Source organism: Symphalangus syndactylus, chromosome 2, assembly GCF_028878055.3.
Source record: "Symphalangus syndactylus isolate Jambi chromosome 2, NHGRI_mSymSyn1-v2.1_pri, whole genome shotgun sequence".
In the NCBI taxonomy this organism is placed as follows: domain Eukaryota; kingdom Metazoa; phylum Chordata; class Mammalia; order Primates; family Hylobatidae; genus Symphalangus; species Symphalangus syndactylus.
Window position 1 is genome coordinate 99,344,254 of NC_072424.2, and position 18,758 is coordinate 99,363,011.

The following is an 18,758-nucleotide window of genomic DNA, read 5'->3' on the forward strand; positions in this document are numbered from 1 at the left end:
CCATCACATCCAGCTAATATGTTTAAATTTATGAGTATTTATTCTATCATAGATAGTACGTGAACATGTCATGAACTTGTGAAGAAAACCACCCCATTTTTTTTCCTCATTCCTCTTCTTTGGATCCATTCTTCCAGGTATCTTTTACTCACAAATCCCCAGACCCTGCATATTTTTTAGAAGAACTGCAACTTCACTGTCAGTCACAAAAGTTAAAATCATCGTTAGGTGAGCCACAGTATTTGAACAATCCCCTTAGAACCTTGCAACTTTCTTTTTCTTTTATTTACTTTCTTTTCTTTTCTTTTTTTGTTTTTCTTTCTTTCTTTCTTTTTGTTTTTTTGAGACGGGTCTCACTTTGTTGCCCAGGATGGAGTGCAGTGGCATGATCATGGCTCACTGCAGGCTGGAGCTCCTGGGCTGAAGGGATCCTCCCACCTCAGCCCCACTACAGCAGATGGGCTGCAGGAGTGCACCACCACACCTGGCTAATTTTTAAATTTTTTGTAGATATGAGGTTTCACTATGTTGTCCAGATTGGTCTCAAACTCCTGGCCTCAAGCAATTCTTCCACCTCAGCTTCCCAAAATGTTGGGATTAAAAGCGTGAGCCACCATGTCCAGCTCTCTTTTTCATCTACTTCATGGAATAATGATTTTGTTTCAGGTCCAAATAGTTCAATCCGGCATCCCCTGGATTGATTATAATTCGAGGCTAAAAGGCACTCAGGAAAAAAAAAATGGAGACAAATGTAATTCCTGATAGTTTTAAGAGAAATTGGGTTACTGATTGCAATATTTCTAACAAACAAATAAAACATGCTGTGGCAACTGATATTTAGCATTATTATTTCGTAGAAAAAATTAAAAAGAAAAATTTAAAAATATTTTCAATGTCATAAAATTTAGGATTGATTAGAGAAAATCATGTAGATGTCTGTAAATTTATTAATTTTTATCATGTGTGATAAAAAACATCATATGACACAGAAAATGACCATTACTTGAGGTTTACTTTAACTACTTAGAAAAAAATTTTAATGCCAAGTTTTCTTGAGGTAGTTGATTATTGGGTACTTTTTTTTCTTTTTCTTTTTATAGAGATTGAGTCTCGTTCTGTTGCCCAGGCTGGAGTGCAGTTGCATAATCTTGGCTTACTGGAACCTCTGCTTCCCGGGTTCAAGCAATTTCCCTGTCTCAGTCTCCCGAGTAGCTGGACTACAGGAGCATACCACCATGCCTGGCTAATTTTTGTGTTTTTAGTAGAGATGGGGTTTCACCATATTGGCCAGGCTGGTCTTGAACTCCTGACCTCAGGTGATCCACCTGCCTCGGCCTCCCAAAGTGTTGGGATTACAGGAGTGAGTCATCATACCTGGCCATGAGTACATAATTAAATTAAACATTCTATGTGTTGATGAACGTTTTATAATAAATCTCATTTGTTTAGAGAATCTAAAGCTATTCCAAATTGTGAGTACTCTAAAAACAGTCATACTATGAACAGACAAAAGAAGAAATAAAAAGGTAAGATGCCCAAATTCATAAGATAAGAAGTAGATAAAATTATAAGATAGAAGTAGATAAAATTATACAGAGATACAACTTTTTACCTATCAGACTTACAAAGATCAACTAAATCGAGGACATAGCTGGCTAGGCTGTTTGATGTATCAGTTGCCAAAATCTATAAAAACTGCAAATATACATATCCCTCATCCTAACAACTCAACTTCTGGTTTATCCTACAGATATACTTGGACATTTGTCTGGAAAATAGTAACATTTACATGGAAACATTTCCTATGATTCAACATAGTGGTAGAAGATTGGAAACAGAAGTCTAAATGTTCAAAACAGAGAATTGATTAAATACATTAGGATATTTCCCTACAATGAAATGCAATGCAGCCATAAAAAAGAATGAGGAAGATCACTATAAACTGATAGAAAAAGTTCTTTCCACTATATTAAGTGTGTGTGTCGTGGTGGTGGGGGGGCGTGGGAAGGACAGAATAGTTTTTATAAGATGCTACCATTTGTTCAAAGAGAAAGAAGAAAATAACGTATGAATGGATTTGCATAAAAGACCTAGGGAAGGATAGACAAGAATGTGACAGCTCTGATTATTGTTGGTTGGAGGAGAGGGTTTGTGGCAGGGTAGAGAACTGGGTGGACAGAATATAAGTGTGGGGCTAGGTGTGGTGGCTCATGCCTGTAATCCCAGCACTTTGGGAGGCCGAGATGGGTGGATCACCCGAGGTCAGGAGTTTGAGACCAGCCTGGCCAAAATGGTGAAACCCCATCTTTACTAAAAATACAAAATTAGCTGGGTGTGGTGGCAGGCGCCTGTAGTCCCAGCTACTTGGGAGGCTGAGGCAGGAGAATTGCTTGAACCCGGGAGGAGGAGGTTGCAGTGAGCTGAGACCTGGGCAACCAGAGCAAAACTCCATCACACACACTTACAAAAAAAGTGTAGGAAGAAGGCCTCACTTTCATCTTCTTGGCTTTGCTGATTTTTGAATCATGGGAATGCTTTAGCTTTGAAGATGTAAGCATATAGATCGTTAAAATAAACTTTACAAGCCATAAAGTACATCATTGGTGTATAATTATAATTTAACACACAAATTATCATTTAAAACACAGACCTGATGGCCTGGTGTAGTGGCTCACACTTGTAATCCCAACACTTTAGGAGGCCAAGGCCAGAGGATCACTTGAGCCTAGGAGTTCAAGACCAGACTGGGCAACATAGTGAGACTCTGTCTCCACAAAAAAAAATTAAAAAATTTGTTGGGCACATTGGCATGTACCTGTATTCTCAGCTACTCAGGATGCTGAGGCAGAAGGATCCTTTGAGCCCAGGAGTTTGAGGCTTCAGTGAGCTATGATAGTGATACTGCACTCCAGCTTGGGTGACAGAATGAGACCCTGTCTCATAAAATAAAATAAGAACAACAACAAAAAAAACCCATACAGACCTTAAAACTTAAATTTTTAAAAAAGCCAGTCATATTTAGCAGTGGGGAAAAATTTTAGAATAGGATATAGAACCATTAATACATGAATCTTGACTTTAACATTTCCTCAAACTCTCGAAAAGTATTTACCCTGTGTGTTTGATTTTAGAGTGCTTCACCTGATTCTCCTTTAGGAGTTGATAATGCAAAACAGTGAAATTTGTGTAATTTTAAAGGTAGAAAACACTCCTTCATATTCCACATCATTTCTAGAATTTGATTCAGACCAAAATTATACCTAGCTCAAGTGGAAAATTTCTGATTCACAATTAGCAGCCTCCATCTTTATAAGCTAACAATGGCTCCTAAGTGTATTCAGTTTCACCCAGGAAACTGTCAATTAAGAACATCCAAAATCTGTAGCCGTGTCTGGGTATGTGTAGCAGGAGATGAGGCCTTTTGCCTGCTTCTAATCATGAACCCACACTCACAGGAGACCAACTTTCTATGTCTGCCCAATGCTGTATCCCACCCTAGGGTTGCATACATACTTGGGAAGGACACAGAGGAGTTATAGGGGAGTGAGTCTGGCAGTGGGGGAACAAGTAGACAGTAGAAAATCATGGGTGACACATGGCTTTCCCCAAAGCCTAGAGGATCGGGCTGAATGAAAAATATGTTCTTCCACTTCTGCTGCATTTCTTCTATGTAAACTGCCTGTTTAAATCCCATCCCATGAATAAGCTGAAGAGTCATAGTTTATCTAATAGAGACAAAATCTGACGACAGGATATCGCTCTAACTTGATGCTGGATTTGTTGACATTTGAGACAAAACTCTGGAACATTTATTTAAATAGAATTGTCACTATATTTTAATTTAGTTGATAAATTTATGGCTAGGGTGGAAATGCTTTCTGTGTGGTTGAAAACTTCAGGCAGTTTGCCAGGACATTTGCCTTTTAAACTTTGATGATGATGTTGTTTGGAAGAAATAAGACAGGCTCTGAGAGAACTAAGAGTGAAGGTTACACACACCAAGTGAGGGTGGGAGAGAACTAAGGCTCAGGATAGTTCGAAAACAATGAAATTTACTGTTTAAAAACAATGTGCTTTGAGAGAAAAATGATATTTGGTGAACTGCGTGACTCAGTTTATTGCTTCAACTTTCTACCTTATTCCGTATAGGTCCACTTTTCTAACATATCCTTAGTTTTTACTAAGAAGTATGTAAGTGATATTTCATCTTACTGCTATTGAATTAACATGTGCTTTTTAAATTTACATACTTTAGATTTTTTGAAGGCTGTTGGGACAAATCATTCCACCTCTCTGTGTCTTTTCTCTGTGAAAACAATCTACCTCCAGAAACAACTAAGAGTATTTACTTACCAAATACAGAAATGATTCTTGAAAATGATTCACAGAGTGTGCTAGAGAAGGATGAGGAAGTGATGTCAGTGTTGCTTAAGAGGACATGTAAATATAATGATTTAGGTCACGTCTCAGCAGACAGCCTTGTGGAGTTCAGGTACCAATTTCCAGTATTTGTTTTCCTTACCCTTCCTACTTCGTCTTGTCTAAAGAATCTGAGACATTTATTGATTCTACTTCTGGGAAGAAAATTGGAGTTCCCCCACAGGAAACTACAGAAGCTTACAAAGATAATTAGGAAAGAGCAGTTGGCTCCTAGAAAAGTTATCAATGAATCCTGTTTGCAAGTAAACTCTGTGCTAGAATTAAGACATTTCTAGGTTGTGTATATAGTGAGATATAGAATCATAGAGCTGGCAGAAGCTTTTAAAATCTCGTTTAAAAATTTTATAGATGGGCCAGGTGTCCTGGCTCACACATGCCAGCACTTTGGGAGGCTGAAGCGGGCGGATCACTTGAGCTCAGGAATTTGAGACCAACCTGGGCAACATGGCGAAAATCAGTTTCTACAAAAAAATACCAAATTAGCTAGGCACAGTGGCACATGCCTGTAGTCCCAGCTGTTTGGGAAGTTGAGGCTGGAAGATCTCTTGAGTCTGGGAGGCGGAGGTTACAGTGAGCCATTATTGCACCACTGTACTCCAGCATGGGTGACTGAATGAGACCCTGTCTCAAAATAATAATAATAATAGTTTAAAAATTTTATGGATGAAGAAATAAAAATTTAAAGAGGCGAAATAATTATGTCATTGTAGAAGTTTCAAGTTTTAGCTTAAGTCCTGTGTTTTGTGCCTATGTACTCAATGGCTTGCAATTTTTTTGCAAGGTTTAATGATGTGGATTTAGAGCTATCTTTCAAGACCGAGGGCAAGTTTCTAATAATCTCATAGGTAATCTCTAAATTCCCAATCCTTTTAACATTTCTTGATTCTCAGTGGATTTGCTGTTTTCTAGCGAAGTGTAGATCCAGAAAGCTGCCTTTATTTTATGCCTTCTCTGGCCTTAAAAATCAAGATCCCACCTTCTTCTCCCTCTCCTTTCCTATCATGCTGGCTAAGCTGACACTGCAGATGCTCCTGGGCTGTGGACACATGCTTCGAAAGCGGGTTTAGAAAGGGAATCAAATGTGTCACTGCAGATGCTCCTGGGCTGCGGACACATGCTTCGAAAGCGGGTTTAGAAAGGGAATCAAATGTGTCACCACACCAGGTAACCATTTATCCCTCCTACTTTCATCAGGTTAAAACCTGGTATCTGAGTCATGGCAAGGCTGAAGGCTCTGCACCTAAGGCAGTGTTATTTTAATAGAGCATATTGGGAAGGAGCTGTGGTGGGCACACTGAGAAGTGAAAGGCTGTGGGACATCTATGAAGGAATGGCCATAAGTAGTTAAATATCTTACATCTGACTTCCTTTCACCTTAAAAACCTATACCTGACTGGAGATTTCAATTACCTCCTGCCCTTCAAACCTTCAATAATGAGAAGCACTTAAGAAGTATCCTTTATTCAACACCTCTTAATTGAGTAACACAGGCATAAATAGCATAGATGCAGTAGGGCCGTAACATTCCATCAGGTGGCCTGCAACCCTGCTCCTCATAAGTGCAACAGCTCATCACTGATCTCTGGGATTTGTTCATGTAATTCCTCCTCTGTTACTGATCCTTTTATTTTCAAACTTGGAAATGCATGTTTCAGTGTAAACAGCTTTTTACTCAAATCAGGAGATAAGAATATTTAAATATATATAGGAAAAATAAAAAATGTTATGGCAGTCTGCAGATTTGAGATGTTTGGATTTTCCCTTCCATGCTGTTCATGTTCTCAAGCCCCCTCCGCCAACTCCCCACATCCCATTTGCACTCCTATATAACAGAACTCAGAATAATCAAGTTAATCCTTTCTTTTTTCTTGACACCAGTGATATTCGGAGGACTGTCTCACCCCAACTTTTTTTGAACTAAATATATAGAAGTTGTCACATTTTGACCAATTGATCCTGAAACTCTAGTTCGGACCCAAGATTGGGATCTGAGTCAAGAGCAGCTGTGTGCTGGCCAGTAAGAAATGATCTGGTGTGGAATTTCTTTAATTGTTTTTTCTTTCTTTCTTTCTTTTTTTTTTTCTTTTTTTTGAGACGGAGTCTTGCTCTGTTGCCCAGGCTTAGTGGTGCATTCTCGGCTCACTGCAACCTCTGCCTCCAAGGTTCAAACGATTCTCCTGCCTCAGCCTCCTGAGTAGCTGGGACTACAGGAGGGTGCCACCTCTCCAGCTAATTTTGTATTTTTAGTAGAGATGGGGTTTCACCATGTTGGTCAGGCTGGTCTCGAACTCCTACCTCAGGTGATCCACCTACCTTGGCCTCCCAAAGTGCTGGTATTACAGTCGTGAGCCACCTTGCCCGGCCTTGTGTGGAATTTCTTACAGAAGCTGTGCTTACATCAGATAGTGAGGAAATGAGCAAAGGATATTTTCTCTCCTGGTGAATCTTTTCCAATCAGATTTGTTCTATTCTGGTACGCCTGAATAGCAGATATACAAAAATCCTCACAGAGCTGAGTGGCACTGAAACAAAGAATGTCATCTGTAGCCGGCAATCAGTGGAACCATAAGTGCAGTTGATTTGCTCTAGAAAGTGATGCAGCAAGGAATTGAATCACAAGACCAGCTTTCTCTACATAGGGTACTGTGCTATCCCAGGACTCCAGGAGGCCGAGAAGTTTGAGATTTCCTGTGCTCCGTTTCTTGTGTATTCTTACAGCAAAGACTCATGGCCTATGTCAACTTGAGAGTGTCTCTTCTTCCTTAACAACCTGAAAAGACCCAACACACTATTAAATGTCTAACTGCTTAAAGTGCTGAATGCAGATATGCTCAGACTTTCCCCTGAGCTATGGCAGGACAAGGTATTTTTTAACTTCACATGACAAGGGCTAATGATAGTGCTCTTTCTTGACTCATCTTTTGAACATTGCCAGAGCTGTAACCCAAGATTACAACCTTATTTTACCACAAGTTCAAGCACTTTGAATAAGAATTGCAGAGGCAAGGACAGAAAAAGCCACAGATATGGTTCTGGCTTGTGATGTCCTAGATTTCCCTTAAGTATATTAACTATTGCAAGATAAAGATCAGCAGAATTGGAGAGAGAAACCACAAAATTATTGGATTTCAACTCTTATCATGGCAAGATTTAAGCCATGGGAACAAATAAGAAGTAGATATCTATTACCCTTTTTTTTTTTTTTCCTTTGAGTCAGAGTCTCATGCTGTCGCCCAGGCTGGAGTGCAATGGCGCAATATCGGCTCACTGCAACCTCCACCTCCTGGGTTTAAGCAATTCTCCTTCCTCAGCTTCCTGAATAGCTGGGATTACAGGCACACACCACCATGCCTGGCTAAATTTTGTGTGTGTATATATACACACACACACAAATATATATATATACACACACACACACACACACATATATATATATATATATAATATATGTATATTTTAAGTAGAGATGGGGTTTCACCATGTTGGCCAGGCTGGTCTCAAACTCCTGACCTCAAGTGAGCCACCCACCTTGGCCTCCCAAAATGTTGGGATTACAGACGTGAGCCACTGTGTCCAGCCTCTGCTATCATTTTGATAGTAGATTTTATTTTATTTATTTTCTGAAAAGCATAAAAGATCTCCTGAATGCTATTGGTCTTCACAATATTCAGTCTGTATATTCCTTATCACACAACTAATAAAATTTTATTAATTGCACATAATGCTTTTATTCTCTATTAATGATCTGAGGGAGGGAACTATGTCTTTGTCGTTCCCTGCTATATCCTCAATAGCTGGCACTTAATTTGTGGGGTCCAGTGCAAAATTAAAATATGTCCCCAACTCAAAAATTATTAGAATTTTAAGCCAACAACAGCAGAGCTTCAAAACAAATGCAGATCCCTTCTGAAGACAAGCCCTGTGCAACTGTACAGGTTTCATGCCTATGAAGTTGGTGTTGCTGGCACATAATCGGCATTCATTATTTATATGTTGACTGAATGAGTAAGTGACTAAATATTCTGAATGAATACACCTTTTGTTCTGAAGACTAGAAATGAAATACCTATAGGCAAGATTAGGTCTATAATACCAGATACTTTTTCAATAATCAATCTCAAACTTTCCTACTTTTAGTTCTGCTTTTTTCCCCAATGGTCTAGAATATTGAAATCTGGTCAGTCTTAAGGAAATTGATGAACTTAACTACTATCTTTCATTTCATTCTTGTTCATGCACAATCTCAACAATTTTGGTAGCACTATCTTCCAATTACTTTGGATGCATGAAGTTTAAACTCAGAAAGACCCAAATTAACACACAAAGAAATATAAGTTGATGTATTTTAAAAATTATTATTATGCATATACTGCCTTAGTATCAATAATATTCAAATGACAGGATAGAAGAAAGTGCAGTTACTTGCAAAACTAGTGTACTTTGTATCTGGGAAGTCTCATATCACTGATAAAGACCAGACTACTTTAGAAAGAATAATAGCTTGAAGCTAAAATTTACTCAGTACTTCACAAAACAGTGACAAATAAGTTTCTCCACTAACTCCCCTACGAAGTATTTTCCTTCAATTGAAGGTAAACACTTGACTTTTTCCAGAAAGGATCTTATTCTGGAGCTGTCAGAGGAAGCTTCTTATAAAATCTATATACCCACTTGTAGTAATATGCTAAATCAGTTCATGCAAGATGATGAGATTTTAAAAATAAGCTTCAATTCTGTTCCCTTATAGTTTTTAACAAATTAATCTAACAATAAATCATGATGGTTTGCCTAAAGTAAGTTGTAGAAGACTTCTTTTTCTCCAGAGTCCAGTTTCTTATTGCATGTTGGTCTCATGAGACTTTGGATCTATTGCAAATGTTGTATCCATGTGACCTTTTTTTATCCTTAAAGTTACTGAGTTTTATTTTTCTTCCTCAGTATTTCTTCAAAATGTATTGCAGGAGCAGAAACTACATGAATCATTCCAAATCTCTGCTTGCCTTCAATAACATAATGGAAAGAGAACAATCTTTGAAGACAGGCAAACTTGTATTTGAATCTTTGTTTTGTCAGTTTCTTCCTGTGTTGCTTTGGAAAAGTTATATAATCTCCCTGAATCTCAGTTTTACCTTCTGAAAACTGAAGATGCTTCCCTTGCAATGTTTGTGGTAAAGATTCGTGATGATACAGGTAAATTGAATAACACATGATAAGCATCTAATACTTGGTAGATGTGATGATGATTATGATGATAAATTCTCTTTGTGGACCATTTTCCTTTCACAATGTTTTTTCCTTTATTTTCAAAGGAAGACATGCTCATCATAGAAGCTAGTTTTATATATATATATATATATATGTGTATATATATGTATATATATGCGCATATATATGTGTATATATGTGTATATATGTGCATATATATGTATTTATATGCATATATATGTGCATATATATGTATTTATATGCATATATATGTGTATGTATGTGCATATATATGTGTATGCATGTGCATATATATGTGTATGTATGTGCATATATATGTGTATGCATGTGCATATATATGTATATATGTATCTATATATAAATCTTAAGCAAAAAAAGATTATTCACCATATTAACAATTTGACAGATTTGTATTTTTTCTTTTTTTGCATGAATCTTTTTTTCTTTACCCAGTTAAGATCATACTTAACATATATATGTATTTTTTAAATTTAGAGACAGGGTCTTGCTATGTTCCCAGGCTGAAATGCAGTGGCTATTCACAGGTGTGATCATAGTGCACTATAGCTTCGAACTCCTGGGCTCAAGCAATCTTTCTGCTTCAACCTTCCAACTAGTTGGGACTACAGGCTCATGGCACTGTGCCTGGCTATATCTTTTATTTTTTGCTTAACATTATATTATAAACATGTTCCCATATCATTAAAAATTCTGAATAAATACTAGTTCAACTGCTGCTGAATAGTCCATTGAATGAATGTTTCATTTCAGTGACAAACACACAGGAAAGACCTAAATAATTATCTTTTTTGTTGTTGTTGTTGTGAGACCGAGTCTCACTCTGTCGCCTGGCTTTATATATTATATCTTTTGACAAGGAGGATATAATCTTTTTTCTTTCTTTTTTTCTTTTTCTCTGTCACCTAGGCCAGAGTGCAGTAGCACAATCTCGGCTCACTGCAACCTCCGCCTCCCGGGTTCAAGAGATTCTCCTACCTCAGCCTCCTGAGTAGCTGGGATTATAAGCATGTGCCACCACGCCCGGCCAATTTTTATATTTTTAGTAGAGATGGGGTTTCACCATGTTGGTCAGGCTGGTGTTGAACTCCTGACCTCATGATTCACCAGCCTCAGCCTCCCAAAGTGTTGGGATTACAGGCATGAGCCACCGTGCCCGGCCTACATAATTATCTTTTAAATGTTGTGGTAGTTTGAAAGAATAGGGAGCTTTTGACCTTACACTATCAGATACGGCTTCCTAATTCCAGGGCACCTTTTCTTCAGTGACCTCACCTTGAAGCAGCCACTTAGAACCAGTGAACAATAAAGTTGACTCTACCCACACTAGAAAAAAACTATAGCCATTTAAACAAGGCCATGAGTGTTTCTGAAATGGCATATAGTCATTGGCAAGTTGACAGAAATAAAGGTGAAGGAGGCTTATAAAGATACAATCTCAAACATTCAGCCGTTTGACTGTTTGGGGCACAAGACTTTTAGAATTCAGAAGAACAAACGAGAGAGAGAAAAGAATGTGTGTGGAGGAGCTTTGTGGCTGCTCTAGGATGGTAGGTGGAGAAAGAGCAGCTTCTATTTGTTCAAGTCCATACAGGCAGCTTTTGGTGACAGAAACATAGACAAGACACTGGATTAGACCAGAAGTATAAAATTACTAACCCTTCAATAGTTTGAAAATTGAGACCTGAATACAATGAAAAGTGTTACAATCATACATGTTGTTTGATACTAGAAGTTAAGCCCACATAGTTTAATATGTGTCAGTGAATAACAAGAATGAGAAGTTTGCTTGCTGCGTCCACTGCCCATGCTAACTGCCCATTAAGATAAACTTGTATTGGTTGCAAAATAACAGATACCATAAGAAAGAATAATTGTCAGATTTATAATCTTATTTTTAAGTTAATTATTTACAAACAATGTTAAATAGTCTTGCTTTCTCCTTTGTGATGTGGGACTTTTTACAGGCAGGTGACAAAAGCAATGGGAAATTGAGGCATCAATTGCTAAATCAGAAAGCTGATTTTACTAACAAGTCTGAAAAGACAAATAATAGCAAATGATTTTAAATGTAAAAGTGATTCTATTTGAATGTATCTCAATAGTGACTTTGCTTTGTTTTGTTTGAGGCAGGGTTTTGCTCTGTAGCTCAGGCTGGAGTACACTGGCACGATCACAGCTACTGCAACCTCTGCCTCTCAGCCTCAAGCAATCCTACTACCTCAGCCTCCTGAGTAGCTGGGACTACAGGTGCACACCACCATGCCTGGCTAATTTTTCGTATTTTTTTGTAGAGACAGGATTTCAACCTGTTGCCCTGGCTGGTCTTGAACTCCTGGACTCAAGCAGTCGACCTGCCTTGGGCTCCCAAAGTTCTGGGATTATAGGCCTGAGCCACTGCGCCCAGCAGGTAGTGGTTCTAATTTCATTGTAGCTTCATGTTTTCCAGGGAGGATAGTGTACCTCAGCAGCTAACTCTAGAGAGCAGGTAAAATTTTCCTGAAGAGATTTGGAAAGCTTTGAATCACATAAATTAATCAGAGCCTCAGTACTGATGCAAGCATTGATTGATACATTGGTGACCTGCTATGTAGATTTTTATGGAGAGTGACTTCAATGACATCAACAAAATAAAAGTTCATAGTTATCTATTACTAACTTTAACTTGAGGCAGGATTTAAAATATGAAAACTATATCTGGGTTGGAAAGGAATTAATAGATAATTTAGTGATAATCTAATAGATAACTTATTGATGTAACTGGTAGTAAAGCTCTGGCCTAGGAACTATGACTATGTGACCAAAAGAAAAATAGTGTGATCAATAAAGAGAACCAACTTGGATAATTCAAGTTACTGAATATTTGTTTTTCCAAAGCCAAAATTTGGGTCAAAAATATTGTGACTGCTATAACCCTGTGTTTCAATGGAAACAAAATCTGATCTGGCAAAGCAGTAGCTTTTATTCACATCCAGCCTTAAATCAAAGAATGGAATCAAATCACCATTAAACCAAAGAACTATAAAACATAGGACACTGTTGATCATCTAACCCAACCCTCTATTTTTATAGTTGACAAAATTGAGAACTATTTTTTTTTAAATTTTTATTACTTTTTTTGAGACAGTCTCACTCTGTTGCCCAGGCTGGAGTGCAGCGGCTGATCTCGGCTCATTGCAAGCTTTGCCTCCCAGGTTCAAGCAATTCTCCTGCTTCAGCCTCCGGAGTAGCTGGGACTACAGTCACATGCTACCACGCCAGACTAATTTTTTTGTATTTTAGTAGAGACGGGGCTTCACCGTGCTAGCCAGGCTGGTCTCGAACTCCTGACCTCATGATCCACCAGCCTTGGCTTCCCAAAGTGTTGGGATTACAGGCGTGGGCCACTGTGCCTGGCCAAGAACTATCTTATACTTTGAAAATTACCTCTGATATGATTTGGCTGTGTCCCCACCCAAATCTCATCTTGAATTGTAGTTCCCATAATCCACACATGCTGTGGGAGAGACCCAGTGGGAGGTAATTGAATCACAGGGGTGATGGTTTTATAAGGGGCTTTTCTCCCTTTGCTTGGCTCTCATTCTCTCTCCTGCTACCCTGTGAAGAGGGGACTTCACCATGATTAAGTTTCCTGAGGCCTTCCCAGCCATGCGAAACTGTGAGTCAATTAAACCTGTTTTCTTTATACATTACCCATTCTCGGGTATTTCTTCATTAGAAGCGTGAGAACGGACAAATACAACCTCCTTACACTATTGTGTCACATATTATTTAACTTTAACTTTAAAATAACTTATTTTACAGTTTTACATTGCTATATACTCTACTATACTTTTCTACACTCTCTTTGGCATTCTCTTTTATTATATTCTAGAGGACTTTGAAACTTGATAAAGATGATGGGCAACCGTGTAATTAAATGAGCAATGTGGGAAACCTCTAAGGTCTAAACCATGGAAAGGAACCATAGTGATTTATCGCTCCATAGAGTTTGTTCTCATAGATTCACTGAGTGTCTTATCATGAAGTAGCCGAAAATCACTACCAGGAAAAGTCAGGATATAATCTGTGGTTAACCTTTTATAAAGATAATGATAGATAAAACAGTGTAGTCTTGAATTTTTTGCTAGTTAATTGTTGTAATTTGTAAACATAAACCAAGTAAACTTTGACTTTATTGTTGTAGACAAAAAAAGGTTTATATATTGTATTTTGGAGCGTTCTTTGTATGTTTTCCCAATTCGTGTTAAAGAGTGGTTTTCCAGCTGGGCGTGGTGGCTCATGCCTGTAATCCCAGCACTTTGGGAGGCCGAGGTGGGTGGATCACTTGAGGTTAGGAGTTCGAGACCAGCCTGACCAATATGGTGAAACCCTGTCTCTACTAACAATACAAAAATTACCCGGGAGTGGTGGCATGCGCCTGTAGTCCCCAGCTACTCGGAAGGCTGAGGCAGGAGAATCATTTGAACTGGGGAGGCAGAGGTTGCAGTGAGCCGAGATCGTGCCACTGCCCTCCAGCCTGGGTGACGGAGCAAGACTCCGTCACACACACACACACACACACACACACACACAAAGTGGTTTTCCAAGAGAGAACTGGAGATCATTTGAAGTCGATGAAAAAAATTATTTGTTTTTCTGCAGGCAAGAAGTGTTTGCTGCCTGTTGAGTAGAAGTGAACTTATTTTCTACAGTTGTTGAACTTTTCTCTGCTTTATGGAATTGTGAGGAAGTGCCCATAGAGGCCAATTGCTGGGCAGGGCACAGGCTTTCCAAATATAATTCAGTTGAAGTTTCTTAAAGATATAAATGGTCTACCTGGAACTTGAATTAGTTGCCAACTGACTTGCCCTAATGACATTTTCAATTATAATTTGTTCTTTCGTTCCACACGAAAAACATTGGCAGGGCATTCTTAATTGCAGGAAGTGATAAAGGATATCCATTTTAAAAAATAAAACCAATTTCCATCTCATGTGAGTCGCTCACCAACATTCAAATCTTGCTTCAGTTTTCCCATGATTGATAAAAGGGCAGCCATCCTTACACAGACCTGAGGTGTCGATCAATAGTATGGCTCCTCTCCACAGCCATGATCAGAGACAGAGGAGCCCTGGAGGGCAGTGCAGGGGGCGAGGAGAGCACAGTAAGGGAGTGAGGGACACTTCAGGCTGCTGCTTGAACTTTGGGGAGTGACAGTAGGACCCAGGAGTTTCTCTGTGAAATTCCCTGATTTCCACAGAAATTCTTTTTTATTTGTCTTCTTTGATTTTGATCCTCTCCCTGTTCTGTTCTAGATCAGTTAATAGTAATCTCTTTTTTTTTTTTTTTTTGAGACGGAGTCTCCCTCTGTCACCCAGGCTGGAGTGCAGTGGCGCTATCTCGGTTCACTGCAACCTCCACTTCCTGGGTTCAAGTGATTCTTGTGCCTCAGCCTCCTGAGTAGCTTAGACTACAGGCATGCTCCACCATGCCCGGCTAATTTTTGTATTTTTAATAGAGAAGGGAGTTTCACCATGTTGGCCAGGCTCGTCTCGAGCTCCTGACCTCAAATGATCTACCCAACTCGGCCTCCAACAGTGCTGGGATTACAGGTGTGAGCCACCATGCCTGGTCAGTTAATACTAAATTAATTGAAGCACCTGAGGGAGAGCAGATAGAGTATGGAGGAGGGATGTAATGAGATCTGAGTTAAAATCTGCTCATATCATTCATTGGATAAGGTATTTTGCTTTTCTAATCATCAGTTTCCTTTTCTTAATGTAAGGTTTTTTTTGTTTGTTTGTTTGTTTGTTTTATTGTCCTATGTTGGGGTAAAGAGAAAGGATCTGCTTGGTACCTGGCACCTACTACGTGATCAATAAACCATTTATTCAGAGTTAACAATTACTTAAAATTGCTCAATAACAATCGACAGCTGTAAAACATAAGGAAGAAAAGTGGTGAAATGTTTTAAAGGTTTGCTTTAAAAGGTCTGACCTTTCTGAGAAGGGAGGTATTAAGGAACAAAACACGTCTCAGTTATTTGGGAGGAGGCTGGGAAACAGGAGGTGTGCATGATTGTGGGAGAAGTTGTGGAAAAACTGGGAAAGGTTTTCCGCAAAAGTCTATTAATGAATTATTTTATTGCTACCGTACAGTACAACTCTGTGATAGGCACCTAGTTTTAATATTTTTACAAGTTTTTTTTTAAAGCTATCATTGTATAGAGGAAATATATATGTAAATTAACAAGTAATGTAGGAAAGTACTTTGTGGGCTCATGTATCTAAGAATATACCACACCCATACTCTAGACTTGGTAAGGATGAAGGCTGTTCCATTGTTCTCTTCCTGGTGATTTCCTTAACTGTGCAGTTTGGAGAAAATAAAGACATGAGCTACTAAAACTTCCTGTTCATTTCTCACCATGTGATTCAATTTGTTTTGTCTAGTCAAGATTTTAATGACTTAAGAGGTTTTATCACTTTCCTTGGGAAAAAAATTAAACAGTATAGCCTGAAAGCTTACAATATAGAGGAATTACATTTATCTTTGGTGGTATCATAGATAAAAGCATCTACTGTTCTTAACTTTGCATACTTACTTTGATAAAAAAAGATAATTTGTGGCTTAGCCAACACATGAAATGACTACTTCAGTGACACACTGAGTAGAACTGTAGCAGGATCTCTAGGGAAAGGATTGTAGACAGCAAGTGTGGTTTTAGGCATCTTCTGCTACATATGCATAAATATAGGGTGACTGTGGGAAATGGGCAAGTCTGTAGAATGGAGTCTCTGAACGTCTCATTATATATATATATATTTTTTTTTTGAGGCAGAGTCTCACTGTGATGTCCAGGCTGGAGTGCAGTGGCATGACCTTGGCTCACTTCAATCTCCATCTCCTGGGTTCAAGCAATTCTCCTGCCTCAGCCTTCTGAGTAGCTGGGATTACAGGTCTCCACTACCATGCCTGGCTAATTTTTGTATTATTATTATTTTTTTTTTCAGTAGAGACGGGTTTTTGCTATGTTGGCCAGGCTGGTCTGGAACTCCTGACCTCAGGTGATTCACCCCTCTCAGCCTCCCAAAGTGCTAGGATTGCAGGAGTGAGCCACCGCTCGGCCTATCTCACCACATCTTGATTCATGAGCATGTATGCAGGGTTGGCTGTGTTCTGACTCCTTTAGGTAATAGAAGTCAAGCAATAACTGAAATCCCTAAGAACTCAAACACAAACAAAAGCTGATTAATTCAAACACTCGTTTTCCAAACAGTGATGGGCACTTAGATGTTTTTTGAGGTTTAAGTACTTTGCTATAATAATGACTCTTGGCTGGGCACTGTGGCTCACACCTTAATCTCAGCAGTTTGAGAGGCCAAGGCGGGAGGATCACTTGAACTCAGGATTTTGAGACCAGCCTGGGCAATATGGTGAAACCCCCTCTCTACACAAAATAATAAAATTATCTGGGCACCGCAGCACGTGCCTGTGGTACCAGCTACTCAAGAGGCTGAGGCAGGAGAATCACTTGAACCCAGGAGGTGGAAGTTGCCGTGGGCCAAGATCGTGTCACTGCTCTCCAGCCTGGGTGACGGAATGAGACTGTCTCAAAAAAAAAAGGTGAAGAGAATTGGATAATTGATTTATTCTTGCGATATCCTGAGTAGCTAAAAGCACTTGTATATGTAATCTCATTTCCCTTCAAAATCTATTTGGATGGGAGAAAGCAGATATGTATTCATATAATTTCTTTCATGCTTACAAATACAAATGAAGAAAATGCTTTTGAATCTTAAGTTGAAAACTGAGTGGCCACAAACTCAATGTAAGAATCCAGGACTCTCTGAATCAGCTCCCTCTCTCAATCAGCTTTCACAATTTCTTTTCCTAATTTTAAAATCATAGCAACCAGAATTAATCACCAAATTTAGGAAAATTTCTTTACACAAGGTTCTTTCCCTTTGGTTTGTATTTTAAAAATATAATGACGCTACCTGCTTCCCGGTAATATCTATCAGAACAGCTCCTAACTAGGCCAAGGCCACTGTACTTCTCTTTAAGAGCATAACAATGGCATTGGTGGAGTTTTGAGTTTAATATGTAAGCTCTATCAAGTCCTTTAAAAAACATAAATATGGGAGCTAGAAATAGTTTACTAGATTATAAATGCACAATGGGTCACTTGAGAAAGGCACCATTGAGCTCAAAGATTGGTTTTGGTTCTTACATAGTCCCATAATTACTTTATTTTTATTTGTTTGAGACGAGGTTTCACTCTTTTTGCCTAGGCTGGAATGCAATGGCATGATCTTGGCTCACTGCAACCTCTGCCTCCTGGGTTCAAGTGATTCTATTGCCTCGGCCTTCCGAGTAGCTGGGACTACAGGCATGAACCACCACGCGTGGCTAATTTTTGTATTTTTAGTAGAGATGGGGTTTCACCATGTTTGCCAGGCTGGTCTTGAACTCCTGACCTCAGGTGATCTGCTCACCTCAGCCTCCCAGAGTGCTAGGATTACAGGCGTGAGCCATCGTGGCCAGCCTATAACTGTTAATTATAAAACTTTGGACGAATCACTTAGTCTTTCTGAGTTTTAGTCTCCTTATTTGTGAAATGGGGTAATAATAATGCCAGCATTATATAGATCACAGGATATTTTTATGAGGATATATATGATAATGTACCTGATAATATATGTTCATGTACCTGAAAATATACATTATCATATATATCATAAACATTTTTGAGTGATAAAATATATTAAATATATTAGTCTTAGGCTAGGAGCAGTGGCTCACACCTATAATCCCAGCACTTTGGAAGGTTTTACTTAAGCCCAGGAGTTTGAGACCAGCTGGGGCAAACATGGCAAGACCCTGCCTCTACAAAAAAATTAAAAAAAGAGCTGGAAGTGGTGGCATGTGCCTGTAGTCCCAGCTCTTGCAGGCTGAAGTGGGAGGGAGCCCAGAAGTTCAAGCTTTTCAGTGAGCAATGATAGTGTCACTGCACTCCAACCTGGGTGACAGAGGAAAAAAAGTCTTAAAGTCTGTGAGAAAAAAAAATTGAATTTTAGTTTACTACATTT